Here is a 16887-nt window from a genome sequence, read left to right on the forward strand (position 1 = left end):
CACATACCTATGCTTTAATCTCTGTCAAGCTGAGATGGTTATTCTCAGTTCCGAACTTGGGAAAATACTAAAGTTAAGTTTGCCCAAGTAGTGGAGCCCAAGCCTTCTCAGGAGCTCCTCGGGCCATCAGCTGTGTGCTAAAGTCTCCTTCTAAAAACTCCCACTTCTTTGTGATGGAACATGATGGAGGATAGTGTGTGAAAAAAAAATGTGTGTGTGTACATATATATATTAAAAACTGTGTATATATACACGTGTGTGTATATATATATTATATATATATATATATATATATATATATATATATAAAACTGGGTCACTGCTGTACAGCAGAAATTGACAGGACATTGTAAATCAATGACAATAATTTTTTTTAAAATCTCACTCCTCTTGCTGGTTTTCTGTGTGATCTAAATAAACTTTTTTTTTTTCCATCTCTGGGATACAGTTTCCTAACAAGTGAATATGAAAGAGAGAGCACGCGTCTTCACGGAGCATCTTGAAGATGAACATCTATGTTTTAGATGGTTGGCTGGCACGAGGTCTGAACTTAGTTTCAGAAGATGGATGTGTGAGTCTCTGTTCTTCTCTTTATAAAATGTTAGGGTAAATCATTTAATCTCCCTAATCCTTCTCACAGACGTTTGTAAAATGAAGGAAATAGTTCCCACCTTACATTGAAGGCCTGTTATGAGGATCAAGTGGAATAATAGGTGCAAAATTCCTATTTACTTGTAAGGTGTTCTGAGCTCAGAGAAGAAAGAATATATCGTTAAGGCTCTGTATTGTAATTTTAAAAATCAGGACAAGAAGTCTACACCTTTCTTATGATGAGGTTCCCCTTCAGATGTTCCATTAACTTTGGAAGTGAGTTCCAGAGTTGCTATCATAATATTAGCTACCATTTATTGACAGCCTGCCCTGAATACATTATTTTTCATCTTCACAGGTCACTCCTTCAAGCAGATATTACTGTCTACAATTAAAACCTGAGAAACTAAAAAAAAAAAATCCAAAAGCCCAAACAACACTCCCTTCCATAAAAAAAACCCTGAGAAACCAAGACATAGAGGTTAAGTAATTTGCTCAAGTGGAAGATATGAACTCTATGTTCTCTGTCTTTAATTTTATAGGAAAAAAATCCTTCAAAATGTTATTAATCTATTATATAATCTGCTTATGTATAAATTTGATAATTTATATAGAAACAATATACAGCCTCTGAGACTCCTAAAGAATTCATACTGATTCCTAATTCTTGTATTTTCTGCTGATCCTTTGTTTCTGCTTCCTCCCTTTCTTTAACTCGAGTATGGCAACAAATATAGGATAAAACAGGTCAGATGCTGCCAAAATCAATATATTCAACCAAACCAATAAACCAATGTGAGGCGGTCTGAGCTTGGGTTGCCACTGACCCTTACCCTGGTTGGCCCTGGCAAGGGGCCGTCTGTTCTGCCTGAGCTCAGTTTGGAGTGCAGGGCAAAGGGCAAATTTCATGGCAGACAGGCAGGCTCATCCAGCCCTGGACAAAAATGCCCCAGCTCCCCTCCATCCCCCTGGACCTTCTGCTTAGCTTTTATTTTCTTTCTTGGAACAAATGTGTAAAGGAGGAAAAGATTACAACTAGATCACAGGATGGAAATGCAGTGTCAGTGGGGGATGGAATGTCTTCACATAGAAAGAAGCCCCATTAGCCTTGCTCCCCAATTCCAGATGTGTTTGATTTAGGTGGAAGAGGGCATATATGGTATGGATGGTGTGTGAAACTGGGCTGTTAAGATGAATATCTCCATCTATCTACTTTCATTTTGTGTTCATACAACTGTCTTAACCTCTCTGGACCTGTTTTATCATCTCTAATGAGTGAATAACCTATAGAGTTACTGTGAGGACTAAGTGTCCCAACACAGTGACTAGCACATAGAAAACACTTAAGAAATCAGTTGGGTGGAAAGGGAAGTAAGTTCATTCTCATGTAAACTGAAGAAGACCTGGTGTGTTCCTGGCCATGCACTGGGATTCTGGGAGGAACCATAGTCATTATATTCCCATAGAGTGGTCCTATATGACCCAGAAATGCCTTTTTGGATTGCCGGCTTAGGAGTGACCAGAATTTTCAGGAATGGTACCCAATCTCTGATGAATACAATGTTTTCTTTAATGGTGGTGTGGGCACCACTTGAGTCATAATCACCTTGAGTGTCTTGCAAAATGCACATGACTGGGCTCGACCCAGCCCATCTTGGCAGGGGGAGTGGGTGGGAATGTTCTCCTTGGTTATCTCTTGATCCAGAGCCTGATGGAATTAGCCAACCTGAGGCTGGGCCAGGAGAATAAGGAAGTGAGACTCCAGGGAGAGGACACAGCTGAGCATTTCTCTGAGATCCTCTCCACCTCTCAGCTTGGTGAAGCCTGCCACTGAATTCCCAAGGGCAGAGGAGAGTCTAGGTTTGCAAGCTCTTCCCGCCACTGAAGAGAATACTGCAGGATACTTTATGACCGAGAGGCATTTTCTAGGCTTTTCTTAGTACCCCTGGGATACTCCAATAATCATAATCAAACACTTACTCTAGGAAGCTTTACTCGGAGCCAGAGCAATAAAAAAGAATAAAATACAACCCATACCTGGGATACTGTGGACAGGTGACCCACTGGCAAGACAAAGTAACCCTTGATAAAGTAATTTAAGAGAGCATAGATTGTAACAAACTGTGACTTGTTAAACATGGGCTCTGATACAAGGTAGAACGTAGTCCCACTCTTGTATGGCTCACTCCCCATATACCAGGAACTCTGCTTCTTTATCCTTTAAGCAAGGAAAGTGAATATGGCTGAGCCAAGACGAAGTCTTGGGTGACTTGGGGTATGTTTGTGATGCATTGCAAAAGGTCATGAACTTTGCACAAGAGGACTCTGTGGCCTCTGGGGAATGATGGGCTGTGGAAGGAAGAAGAGGGAACATGGGAAAGGCTCACAGCCAATGAGATGCAACACACTGAGGACTCTACGGGGACTGGGGGACAAGTTCTGAGAAGAGGCCTCTCCCTTTCCTAACTTCACAGGGTCTGAGTGGCACTGGACACTGTGACAAGGGGCAAGACCCTGACGCTTGAGCTTAACCCCAAAACCACTTCCAGATGTCTACTTCATTCTGAAAATTTATCTGTGCCTTTCTGAGTTTCCTTTTTCTCATCTTACAAAATTCAGAAGATGATTTTTTTAAATCACAGGTTGGTTGTATTAAATAACAGAATTTACACAGCTGTGCTCTATAAACTCTCATGTGCCAGACACTTAATATTATTTTTTAGAATGCACAACTCCCTTTCCACATCAGATAAGAAACAGTGAGGGGGAACTTTTGTTATTTCTCACACAATGTCATACCCAGAATAGATTCAGAGAACATGTTACCAGCTGAATTGATCACCCTCTCATGTGTTACTCCCTCAATAATGCAAAGAAACATTTCTGCTCTGGTTAAGTTCTAGGCTAGGAGCTTGGTGTTCAGGAGTACTTTGCAGAGAAGTAAACATTCCAGAAGCCCTGACATCATTACAAACCAGCCTTAATTGTCTACTCTTAGTCTCCTCAGGTGACAGGAGTCCTGCCTTGAAAAAAGTAGGTTTGTGAGTCTGAACAGTCAGAAAAGGGCAGAGAAGTGTGAGTGTAGAGATGGCTATTTTCTTGCTAGTGGATCTTTCAGCTAAAAAATTATCCAAGGCACCTACTTCCAAGAAAGAAACCCATCTTGGGACCCTGGCACATGGGGCCAGCCTTATGGTGCTTGGAGTGTGCAATTCTGCCAACCATGGGACCTCACCCACTTGGATGAAAAATCAAGCATCCCAGAGGAGTGGGTCTCTACCTGACTTTGGAGAACCCCATACCTACCACCCAATCCTCAGTGCATAAGACAGAGACTGGAAGGGGTGGATGCCTGTGACAACTTGGTCTAGTTTCTATGCCCTCAGAAAGGTCACCTCAGAGGGTGCAGCATCATCCACGGACAGGGGCAAGCAGCTTCTACCTTTGGATCCAGAACATGCTGGAGAAAAAGCTTGCAGGGATGGTTCCCTCTGCCAGGCAATGACTGGCTGCCTGACCAGAGCTTGAGATAACTCCTGGCAACAGTGGAGGCTGATGAGTCACCAGTGAGGTTTCCAGCCCATTCTTACACCCTAAGAAGAACCGTGGTTACTGATTTGCATCAGCACACCTCTATTTTGGGCAGGTCTTTCCTGCAGTTGGGGTTTCCTGCAGGGTGTGTTAAACATTTGGTATCTCTTGAGGTCCCCTCCACTCAGATTTGCCATCTCCAGCCTGTCAAGTCACCTTGGCAACATAGGCTACCCATAATGTCAGATGGAGGTAAGACTCACACACCAAGGTTTACTTAATCACTTTCTCATTCACATTGCTCAGATTCTCATCAGCTGAGGTAATATGATAAGATACTTGCATCTTGGTTTCATGCCTGGGGCGTGAGAGAGGCCTCTTCAGTGTGGTTCCATTTCCTTTCTCTGTTTCGGAGGTCATGAGGTTGGAAAATCCAAAGGCATGTGTGGTTCTGTCCTTGCATCTCTTCGTGGTGGCAGGCTGTTACAAGATGGTGGGCTCAGCTCTGATGAGTGAAGCTTCTGCTCTTCAAGATGTGGTCCATGGAACAGCAACATCTGTCAGATGTGCAGAATCATCAACCCACCCCAGACCTACTACATCGGAATCAGCATTTTAACAAGATGTCAGGTTATGTGTATTAATGTTAACGTTTGGGAAGCACCAACTTAAACCACCATGAGGGGTCTTGGGTGAGCCTGACCACATAGGGTCAGAAGGTAAGAGTGATACCAGGTAAATTGGTCAACACTCTCCTACCAGGGTCCCACAACACAGGAAAGCAGAGTCTCCTAAAGCCACCCTCCCTCATTCATGAGGGCCCTCAGGCAAGTAATTTTGATGCTATGCCACTTGACTGACAGCCTTTCCAAGTCTGTTAAATAAAATAATGGCTGCCAAGCACCCCAGACCCAATTGTAGGTGCTGAGATCCACCAATTCAGTAGGTAGAACTTGTCCTCGTTAAGCCATCAGATGCCTAGAAACCACACTGTCATTTCGATGACACCTACGGAAACCACACAGCTACTTGAAGCTGTATCCCCTCAGTTCAGAAAATCTGAATGGGGGCCCAAGAAAAGATAAAGAGCATGGACCAGAAAGAAGTAAAATGAAAGATTTAGAGTGTTGGAAGGCAAGATTGCCTCCCTGTTTTAAAAAGTAATGATTCAATTTCCTCTTACATTTCAACTTCCTTTCATTTGCAGGCTGTTTCTGCCATTTTCTCAGTGGTTTTCATAATTATCATTCAGCTCATAAGATGCTTGCTCATCTGTGCACAGAGGCTCCGCGGCACTGTGTGGGTGTGTGTGGGGAAGGGGGCGACAGACAGCGCTGTGGACAAGGATGTGCTACGCTCTCCAGTCTCTCCTACCTGCCTACCTCACAGCAGACACTGTATACTGTGAAGCACTCCTGGCCCTCAGAAGAGAAGGGCAAATTATTAAGGAATTTAACATAGTCATTGTAATAAGATCAGACTTGTAAATTATTCTTTCTGGTACCTGTTGCCACGAACATCTATCTGAGGCTGGCGGAACTGTGGCCTCAGCAACAGGTGAGCATCAGGCTTCTGGTGCACATCATGAACTAAGGCTCGCACTCACAGAGTAACAGCTTTGAGGCAGACGGACAGACAGCCCCTGATTCATCCTTAGGACCGCAGCGAATAGACAAAGGGGGAAAATGTTCTCTTATAGGTGATTAGACTGGTGTAAGACTTATTGAATAACTTCCTCCTCTGTCATTGTTATCATAATGTCATGGATGATACATGTTTTGGAAGGCTGACTATGCAGATAGTATTTGCTTTCTCGTGGGTTTTATGTTATGGAGATCTGAATGAAAATCTTTACTAATAGACCAGATTGGGCAAAATCCCTAAGAAAATAAATAATGGCCTTTAAAGGATAGCAAAATCTCTTATCTGATAACACACTTCTCAGCTGGGCCACTTTTGTTAATAAAACTAAAACTCTATCATATTCAGAGAGACCAGATCTTTATTTTGAGTCTAACTGGCCCAACTTGTGTGACATGTCCTCTCCTAGACCAATCCAACTACAACCAGGGGATGAAGTCACATAAAAAATGTACCTGAATGGAATTATAGACTCTCATAGTAAGTGAAGTAAGTCAGAAAGAGAAAGACAAATACCATATGATATCACTTATATCTGGAATCTAATATATGGCACAAATGAAGCTTTCCCCAGAAAAGAAAACCATAAACTTGGAGAACAGACTCGTGGTTGCCAAGGGGGAGGGGGAGGAAGTGGGATGGACTGGGAATTTGGAGTTAATAGATGTAAACTATTGACTTTGGAATGGATAAGCAATGAAATCCTGCTGTATAGCACTGGGAACCATATCTAGTCACTTATGATGGAGCATGATAATGTGAGAAAAAAGGATGTACATATGTATGTGTGACTGGGTCACCTTGCTGTACAGTAGAAAACTGACAAAATACTGTAAACCACCGTAAGGGGAAAAAATCATTAAAATAAAAAAAAATGTGTCTGAGAACTCTCCTACATTAGTGATGGGAATGTAAATTGGTATAACCAGTATGGAGGTTCCTCAGAAAACTGAATATAGAACTACCATATGATCCAACAATCTCACTCCTGGACATATATCTGGACAAAACTATAATTCAAAAAGATTCATGCAACCCTATGTTCATAGAAGCACTATTGACAACAGCCAAGACATGGAAGCAACCCAAATGTGTCATAAACAGACTAAAAGATTAGTCATGGATTAAAAAGATGTGGTATGTATACACAATGGAATACTACTCAGCCATAAAAAGAACGAAACAATGCCATGTGCAGCAATATGGATGCAACTAGAGATTCTCATACTAAGTAAATCAGAAAGAGAAAGACAAATATCACAGGACCTCACTTATATCTAGAATCTAAAATATGGCACAAATGAACCAATCTACAAAACAGAAACAGACTCACACACATGGAGAACAGACTTGTGGTTGCCAAGGGGGATAAGGGAGAGAGTGGGATGGACTGAGAGTTTGGAGTTAGTAGATGCAAACTATTACATTTAGAATAAATAAACAATGAGGTCCTACTATATAGCACAGGGAACTCTATCCAGTTTCTTGGGATAGACCATGATGGAAGATAATTTAAGTAAGGGAATGTACATGTATGTATAACTGGGTCACTTTGCTCTACAGCAGAAATTTGCACAACATTGTAAATCAACTATACTTTAGTTTAAAAAATGCCAAAAAAAAAGAACATGACTGAGAGAGGCCAGCTGGCCCAAAGGAGTCGTGTCGTTGGGGAAGGGTACAGTTCCCAAGATGTGGGAACTAGGAACACAACACAACTGCTACACCCAGATGTCCAAGAGAAATTCTGCTGAGGGCTAGATATGGTTACCCTGTTTTTTTCCTTCATATTGAAACAATGAAACTTCACTCCTTCCTATCCTCACTTCCCCCTTCCTTCCTTCCTTCCTTTCTATCCCTCCCTCCCTGTCTTTCCCTTCCCTCCCTCCCTCCTTCCTTCCTTTTATCATAGACCTTATTTTTAGGGCAGTTTTAGGCTTATAGGAAAATTAAGCAGAAAGTAGAGAGTTCCCATTTATTCCTTACTCCTTCAGACACATTTTCCCCTGTTATTAACATAGTGCATTAGTGGGATATACTTATTATAACTGGTGAACCAATACTGACACACTATTATTTACCATAGTCCATAGTTTATTCTAGGGTACACTCTTCGTGTTTTATTGCTCTATAGGTTTTAACAATTGTTTGTCATGCCCCTGTACTTACAGTATCTTACTGAATAGTTTCACCGCCCTAGATATCTCCATGCTCCATCTATTCCTCCTCCCTTCCCTCCAAATCCCTCGTCACTGCTAATCTTTTCACTGTCTGTAATTTTGCCTTTCCCTGAATGTTATAGAACCAGAGGCATATAGTGGGGAGTCTTTTCAGACTGGCTTCCTGACTCACTTAACGATATGAATTTTGGGTTCTTCCATGTCTTTTCTTGGCTTGATAGCTCATAACTTTTTATTGTTGGAGAATATTCCGTTATACTGACATACTAAACTTTGTTTATTCATTCACCTGTGGAAGGACACAACCATTTACTTTTGACTTCTCTGTGCTTGGATTTCCACTTCCACTGTAACGGGCCACTATGAACTTCTTGCCTCTATATATTATATTATGCAACTACTATTCCTATGTGAAAATGACGGCACTTAGAGTGACTTTGGTTGGCAGCTTTGGTACTGGTGGTGTATCACCTGTTTACTTGGCAAGTGGTCCTTGAATACATACCTAGAGGCAGTGGAATAGGTAGAATCCCACATTTACACAGTGAACTAGCTACTTAGGCTGAGCGTGATGTACTCCATATTCCAAGAAGTAGAGAGACTTTAACAACTAGAATTTTAAGTTAAGTGTCATCAAGAACGGAGTGGAAGACTTGTCACCCTCTGTGAAATAGAAATAGGTTAAATAGTAACCAAAGATGACGTTGCCCAGGAACAAGCCAGTGGTACTGTCTATACTAGGTTAGTAGCAAGGTTGAAGAGGGTCAGAGATGTCATGTTTGGGCAATGTTGGAGAGAAATACACAATCTGATTTATGTATCCTTAAAATGTATAAAAATGGTTCTAGCAAGGAATGTTAGGAATATTAATTTAATCTAACTACATGGGTGTTTAATGGGAGTGGACCTCTCCTAGTTACAGTGTTTGTGTGAACTAGTCCCCCTGGCTATAGTCGGATTGATACAAAAGAGAACATGGATTCAAGTTGGGTCAATCATATGAAGAAAATATTCTGTTTTATTGGCTATGGATAGATTTGGAACAATTAAACTTTCATGCTATTAGAGGTCATATTTCATTTATACCTTGGGCTCTCAATTCTCTTTAGAATGACAACAATGAAACAGATGTGTATGAAGGAGAAACATAGCATCTCTTTTTTAATGCGTTTTTTTATTACTCAATGAATTTTATTACATTTATATTTGTACAACCATTAGCGCTGAGGAGCCCCAGGCCAAACAATAATCCAGGTGGGATCACAGCCCCACCCATCAGTAAACAGGCTACCTAAAGACCCCCCAGGCACACAGCTGCCTCTAATTTCACCCAGAGGCAAAACCCCACCCACCAGAGGGATAGGAATCAGCCCCACCTACCAGTGGGCAGGCAACTGAGTCCCTCCCAAAAGGAAGCCTATAGCAAGCCCCCATACCAAATTCAGCCACAGGGAGGGCAGATATCAGAAGTAAGAGACCTACAACTCTATTGTCTGCAAAAAGGACACCACACCAACAACCTATAAAAATGAAAAGGCAGAGACTATAACTCAGATAAGGGAGAAAGAAAAAACCCCAGAGAAACAGCTAAGTGATTTGGAGATTATCAGCCTCCAGGAAAAAGACTTTTAGACTGATGATGCTGAAGATGATGCAAACATTGGAAATAAACTGGAGGCAAAGATTGATAATTTACAGGAAACACTGAGCGAAGAAATACAAGAATCACAGAATCTTATCTTTTTAGGGCCACACCCAAGGCATATGGAAGTTCCCAGGCTAGGCGTCAAAAGAGAGCTGTAGTTGCTGGCCTGCACCACAGCAACACCAGATCTGAGCCATGTCTGTGACCTACACCACAAATCACGGCAATGCTGGATCCTTAACCCACTGAGCAAGTCTAGGGATTGAACCGGTGCCTTCATGGATACTAGTTGGATTAATTTCTGCTGAGCCAGAATCTTATGTTTTTTTGCTCCTGTTTCTTGGCACTTTCTTAAAGAGAACCTTATGGTTGTCTCAAAATTTTGTCTTCTCTTTTTGGTAACTGACTCAGTTTCACTGTGATCTCCACAGCTACCCAAGAATACCTGGGAAATAGTCTAAATCCATAGCTAAATGACTCTAGCCTAAGTTTATCATAATCCTATTCCCTGGGCACAAGTTCTGTTCCAGAGGTAGATGAGGGCCAAGGGGAGCCAATGAGGGAGAAGAAGATAACTCTTGCTAGATTTGAAGAAAGAGGATTCCTTACTCTTCTGGAGTAGCTTCTGGAAGAGACCTCCACTCTAGATGGGGGTGATGTATTGGACTCAGTTTATGTGCCATCCCAAATCCTTACACTGGGTTGCTTATAGAGCAGCAAGGCCCTAGTGACAGTCTGCTGTTCTCAGGTCATTGCTAGAGATGAAGAAGCCACAAGCCCAGGGTGCCTGGTTAAGAGAGACTGCTGAGTCTGTGTTCTGACCCTACTGGTCCTGTGGGTGCCATAGATTTCCCAGCAGCCATCTAGAGAAGTCTAGGGACAGAACTTGGAGGGGAGGGGAATAACTCTAGGTCCTAAGGGAATAACTCTAATAGGTGGACCATGGGAGCCAGGAATTGGCCTATGATTGAGTTCTCTCTTCCTGCACCCACACAGATGGTCCTGAGATGTGTCGCAGGGGCGTCCTTTATGAAGGTTTCCCCTTTATACTTGTTCCTCCCATTTTCCACCTCCTTCCCCCTTTGCCTTTTCCTGCTTCCCAAAATCATGCTCCAGTCTTAAAGTGTCAACACATCAGTTTTTCTAAGACCCCAGGCTAACACAGGAGGATGTAACCTTGTGGTCTGCTGGCAGCTCTGTGACCATGGGAACCAGCGTAAGGGTTGAGGCCAGTAGAGGGACAGGCACGTAGAGAACTGACAGAAACTTGGTAATATCAATGAGCAACCTGGAGACCATCCTACCTTTGGACCTCCAGGTATCTGAGTCAAAAAAAAATCCATTATCTCTAGTCTGTGAAGGGCAGCTGAATACATTGTAATGGATAAACTTCTCTACTGTTACCTCTATCTGTAGACTCTGGGATGGTTTTGCTCATATCATAGCCTTATAGTAAATCCGCCTTTGATTTCAGTAACATAAATTGATTTCTGGTACCTGCCACCAATCACATCCTAACTGATATATCCACCTCCCTTTCTGGTTCTGATGAAAAACTTTTGGAGTCCCTTGTTGAAATTCTGGTCCTTTTCAGTATTAAAGACATAGAAATCAGTTACAATGTATGGAGTGTAACTATAGCCAGGCATAAAACACTGGTTATTTCTATTTCAAGTAAAACACGCACACACACACACACACACACACTTTTTTAAAACAATTCTGGAAGTTCTCCCAAATAAAAACCAAACAATACCCTCAAATAAGAATAGTTTAAGAATTAATCTCTGCCAAGCCAGCTTTCCCCTAGATGATGAATTTGTTAATCATTCTGAAGCCAGGATTAGAGTACAGTCAACAGTTTCATAAACCATTCATTTCCTACAGTGCCGAGTAGTTTCATGGGCTTTTTACTTGCATGCCATAAACAGGACTATAAATTGTATTAGTAATTGTTTTTGAAAAGGATGTCAAGACTTCCGTTCTAAGATGGCGATTTGAGCCTGCACGTTTAACGACTCTCTTTCTCCCCCAGTTGCTACGGAAATGACCACAAACATATTTTAGAATATGGTTTAAAAAACAAACACCTTTATTCTGAAAAGCAGTGACAAATGCTATCAACAGGCTACCAACTGTGAGGCATTTGGCAACATAGCAGAGAAGTAAGAAGACAGCAGAAGAACCAACTAGCCCAAGATGAGACCAGTGCAAGGATAAGCGCCCCTGCACTTGAGAAGGAATCCAGCAGAATCTGGAAGTCTCCTGGAGCAGCAGGGCCTGGGGGTGAGGCTGGGCAGCGGAGCTCTGCTAAAGCTCCCAATACGGGGGTTGCCTGTCCCTTAGAAAGGAGATAGTGGCCTAGCTATCTCCAGTCTCTATAACAAACACAGGAAAAATAAAAATAATACAATGAGAAAAAGAAGAAAAGAACGACAAGGGCCTGCAGAGATGCTAAGAGCCTGGCCTCCTCTAACTGTCTTCCCGAGGTCACTGTCAGAAACTGGAAAACACTTTCCAATCATTTGCCAGGGGCTGCTGAGCAATTTTCTTCCATCAGGAAATAGTTTGAGCTTTGCTGATTATACGAAAAAAGCAAAATCGTACTAGACCTGAAGTCTCCAGAACAGAAAGGACCCTTTGCCATCCAAAGCTTAAGGTACTAAGCTCTAGGGAATTGATTGAAGTTTATTGATTTTCAATTGATGAAACATTGACGACTGCCTTGGGTGGTGAAATTACACCTCTCAGCTCAGACAGTATTGTTTCTCATCCCAGACTCATTGTTGAAGTTGACAAGTAAATGGCTTTTCTGGTAAACATTTATTCCATTTTTCAATCTGGACACCAAATTGATGTGTAGCAATAATGTGAGGGTAATTACAGCAGTCTGAAGGACCTTAAGTCTTGCAAAAGCCTAAATGTGTTAGAAAGCAGGCTGTTCCTTTTGAGTTGGCGTTGGCTTGCTCAAGAGGAAAATGCACACCAAAGAACTGGATTCAATCCAGTCCAAAAAGTGGGTTTTCTGGGAGGCAGGGTATAGTGTTTCAGGTCACACTGATGACGTTTCCTTTCTCATCATCTCCCTCTCTTTTCCTTTAAATACCTTTTTATTAATTCTGCATAATCTACCGGCGAGTTCTCTGCTCCCAGGGGCTTTCTCACTTTAGTCAGAAACAGCTCTTCACAACAGACGATTCGATTTTATCTTCCCTTTGCTGACAGGATGGTGGTGAGGCGGTAAGGAATTATTTCTCTGAACTAAGATTTTTTTCAACATTCCACATTGTCTTCCTCCTTGATATTCATGAATTGCCCTCCTTCTGCTTCATTTCTCATTAAGGAAGTTCTACAGCAAAACTCTAATTAAAACATACCTTACAAGGGAGAGAGAGCCTGAAACTTCTGAGGCTCAGTGTCCCTATCTGTAGAATGGGGCTATTCAGTCATCCCTTGTGGGTTATGTGAAGAAATAATAAGATAATTTATATGACAATATGTTTTAAAGCGAAAGCACCACGGGGAATACAGAGGTAGAACGAAATTACAGAGCGATGGAGCGCTCAGGCCAGGAACCCGGCAACGTCATTTAATGTATGACCCTGCATGAATTATTTAACCTTCTGTTCCTTGGCTTACCTATCTGTAAATGGGAAGGCGAGTGCCCACTTCAGATTTTGTGAGAATCAGTGCGTTACTGCCAGTCAAGTCCTTAATGAATATAGACTAGCATAAAAACAAGATATTTTATCGTTGTTATTGCAATTTCACGATAATCCTGTCATACACAAGAGGTTTTCTATGTCCTCCAGAAAGTGATAATGTTTAATATTTACATTCGAAGGCCTTTCTGGGGAGGTGTCATATGTGGGAGGAAACTCAGATCCAGACATAGAATCAACCCTGTGCATTCAGGTGGGGTCTGAATTTTCCACAGGGATCAGAGAAAACTCTCGGGTATATTTCATGGAGTTAAGAAGAAGGTATTTAAACTTGGGGATGGAAGTGATTAAGTGCACAGGAGGGTTGCACGCCATTTACCGCCCCATTTTAGGACTTTTCCCAACTTCAGCACCTTCTGGACCAGATCCTTCTCTCTTATCTTGTAAATTTTGGTCTCTACCATCATCCTCTACATTGGGTTTAACTATTGAGTTAATGGATTAATGACCAAGAGACTATTATCATCCTAGAGGTATCAGTAAATCTTCTTAACGTTCCAAAGAGGAATCTGGCTTTGAAGGGTTTAGGCTCAAGAATGGTCCAAGGAGGGATTTTGTTGCAGATGGATGAACGATAGGATAGTAAGAGTTGCAAGACATTCGGGCCAGGTTAAGACCTTTGGAGGCCCTACATACTGACAACATTTTGGTACTCATCATATCCCATACAATTCATGCTAAACACTGTACAAAGTCATAAAATATTAATACCATGCCCACATGAATGCTGGGAAAAAAAAAATACTCGGAGTTCCCATTGTGGCTCAACAGAAATGAACCTGACTAGTATCCATGAGGATGCTGGTTCGATCGCTGGCCTTGCCCAGTGGGTTAAGGATCCAATGTTGCTGTGTAAATCACAGACTTGGCTCAGATCCTGCATTGTTGTGGCCATGGTGTAGGCCAGCACGTATAGCTCCAATTTGATCCTTAGCCTGGGAACCGCCATGTGCTGCAGATTTCCTGACTGCAAAAATTCTGGATAAATTCATCAAAGCTGAGTCAATACAATTCATTTTTTCTCTCTCTGGCCCTGCTTTCTGGTGCCCTTAAGCTGCCTGTGAGGCACCCACATATACTGTCAACACCACAGCCTTCTGCTGTAGTTACCAGCCAGGCCATCCCCCCAGCTTTCCAAGGAGGCCCCTCCAGAGCTTTTGCCACATTCTACCACCAGGGCCATCCAGCTCCTTCCCCAGAGCAGAGCTTCCAGCTCTCTGCACCGCTATGGTTCCCCGCTTTGTTGATGAAGCCCAGCTCCTTGAACTCTCATTGCAGAGAGCTCTGACAACTACCACCTCTCACTTTGATGTCTTGTCTGGAGTGTGTTCTTTTTTGGGGGAAATAACAAGAGGGTGTGTTCCCAGGAATTGCTTTCCTGCCTCTTTGGGGACTGAGCAGGGGCCTCTTCCCCTCTTCCTGGAGTCTGGGGCTTAACCCCTGCAACCCAAAATTCTCCAACAAAGATGGCAGACCAACTACATGATAGTGAAGAGCTGGGGCAAGAGAGGCAAAAACATCTGTCTGCATCCTCTTTAGGCACTTGGCATAAGCCTACTTCACCTTGCTGAGCCTCAGCTTCCACCTGTGAAAATGAGCGTGAGGAGAGTATTTGTCAAGAGTGCCCGCTGTGATGTAGATTAGTACCATGCCTGGCTCCAAGCTGGCACTTCACACATGGGAGCTTCCATTTACGACAAGGCTGGCTCCTTTGACTCAGAGACAGTAGCAACTGATTCGTTGCATGTACCTGTGATTCTCCTGTTCCTCCGGGTGAATCCCCCAGAGAAGCAGACTAGAGACTGAATTGCCCCATCAGAAAGGGTAGCCCACACACCACTTTATCCACAATGTGTCACCAGGTCAAGGCTATGTCAAAAGACACACCTGGTCTATGGATGAGGTAGAAACATGGGGCCAGCCTTTCCCAAGCTCCTAGAGACCACCTAGCTTTTCAGGGTGAGGTAGCGGAGGAAAGAAAAATGTCCTCAAGACTTTCAAGCAGTATTTTCAAGATGAATCCAATTGTGTATGAAGAATTGCCTGAAACCCATGAAAGGCTCATTTGATGGGCTGAGAGTGAGAACAGTGCTTCTGACACTTTGGGGTCTGTGACCTTTGTAGAACTTTTTTTTTTTTTTTTTTTTTTAAAGAATAAAACTCAGTAACTCCCATGAGTATCTAGATTTCCTGGCTCTTCAGGTATCCACTCCACAGTCAGGTGACTGCTTAAGGAATCTGCAAGGAGGATTCTAGAATATTTGGCATCCCACTTAGGGGCTAGTCTGGGCCTCACTATTTTATTCCTTGAAGTCAGGGATAATACAACCTTACAAGTCACAGTCAGGACCTGCTTCCTGGGCTCATGACCTGTGCAGCCACAGGGGGCCCAGTGCTTAGGATGGCCCTGGAATTGGTTTAACATTACATTCTTAACAATTACTATTCAGTCCTTAATTTTTGAACAAGGAAACCTTCATTTTCATTTTGCACTGGGCTCTGCAAATTAGATCACTAGTTCTAGCCCTGGTACCCAGCCCACTGTCTGTTGTATTTACTTATTTACTATGAAGAAAATTAATTATCAATAATGTAATGTGCTCTCTAAATCTTCATTACAGTGTATTCAAGCCATGGTCCGTAAGGCATTTGAAATCCTCCTATGTGTTATAACCTAAACAAAGGCCACATTAAAACTAAACATATACTTGAACTTAAAAACCCTATATGGAGTTCCCGTCGTGGCGAAGTGGTTAACGAATCCGACTAGGAACCATGAGGTTGCGGGTTCGGTCCTTGCCCTTGCTCAGTGGGTTAACGATCCAGCATTGCCGTGAGCTGTGGTGTAGGTTGCAGACGCGGCTCAGATCCTGCATTGCTGTGGCTCTGACGTAGGCCAGCAGCTACAGCTCCGATTCTACCCCTAGCCTGGGAACTCCATATGCCGAGGGAGCGGCCCAAAGAAATAGCAAAAAGACAAAAAACAAACAAACAAAAAAACCCTATATGATACATGAATGCCAGCTACCAGTGGATTCCTTCCCAAACCAGAACAATTTACAACTCTTCCATTTGACTGATAGTAATTTTTCTGCTATGGAAAATCTCAAAGGAATAAACAGGTCAAAGTGTGGGTATAGACTTCTGCCCGTTCAATGTGCTAAAGTTCTAGAGGTGATGCTATTAAGTCCCCAAAGGAAATATTCAGATCTCATTCAAATGAAGTTCTCAGGGGGAATTGTCCTTTAAATAACAATTGATTTTTCTAAAGTGAATTACCAGTTGCTGGATATTTACTCTGGCTTGTTGTTTAGGGACCTGGGGATGTGTCTAAACTACATTTAAGGAAAGAGAGCTGAAAAGCGGGGCAACGTGCAGAATTGTAGTCAGGAAGTGGAAGATAAAATCATTAAGAGAAATAAAGTAGAATCCAGCAAGCAAAACAAAAAACAGACAAAAAACACCATCAGAAAAACTGAGAAGTGAAAATCCCCAAAGTGAGACCATGGTAGGACTGGATACTGAGGTGAGGTGATATATTGAACTTCACCTTCTATTCTGAAAGTGAAGGATTCAA

The 16887-nt window shown here is 42.4% G+C and overlaps 1 long non-coding RNA gene across 1 annotated transcript in view; it reads right to left on the reverse strand.

Moving 5' to 3' along the window:
• LOC110257262 overlaps positions 446-16887 on the reverse strand; it is an 83669-nt gene continuing 67227 nt past the window's right edge. The window contains exon 3 of the long non-coding RNA XR_002339644.1: positions 446-4679. This is a non-coding gene — a long non-coding RNA (uncharacterized LOC110257262). The remainder of the gene's footprint in view (positions 4680-16887) is intronic.

Source organism: Sus scrofa, chromosome 16, assembly GCF_000003025.6.
Source record: "Sus scrofa isolate TJ Tabasco breed Duroc chromosome 16, Sscrofa11.1, whole genome shotgun sequence".
NCBI classification, from domain to species: Eukaryota; Metazoa; Chordata; class Mammalia; order Artiodactyla; family Suidae; genus Sus; species Sus scrofa.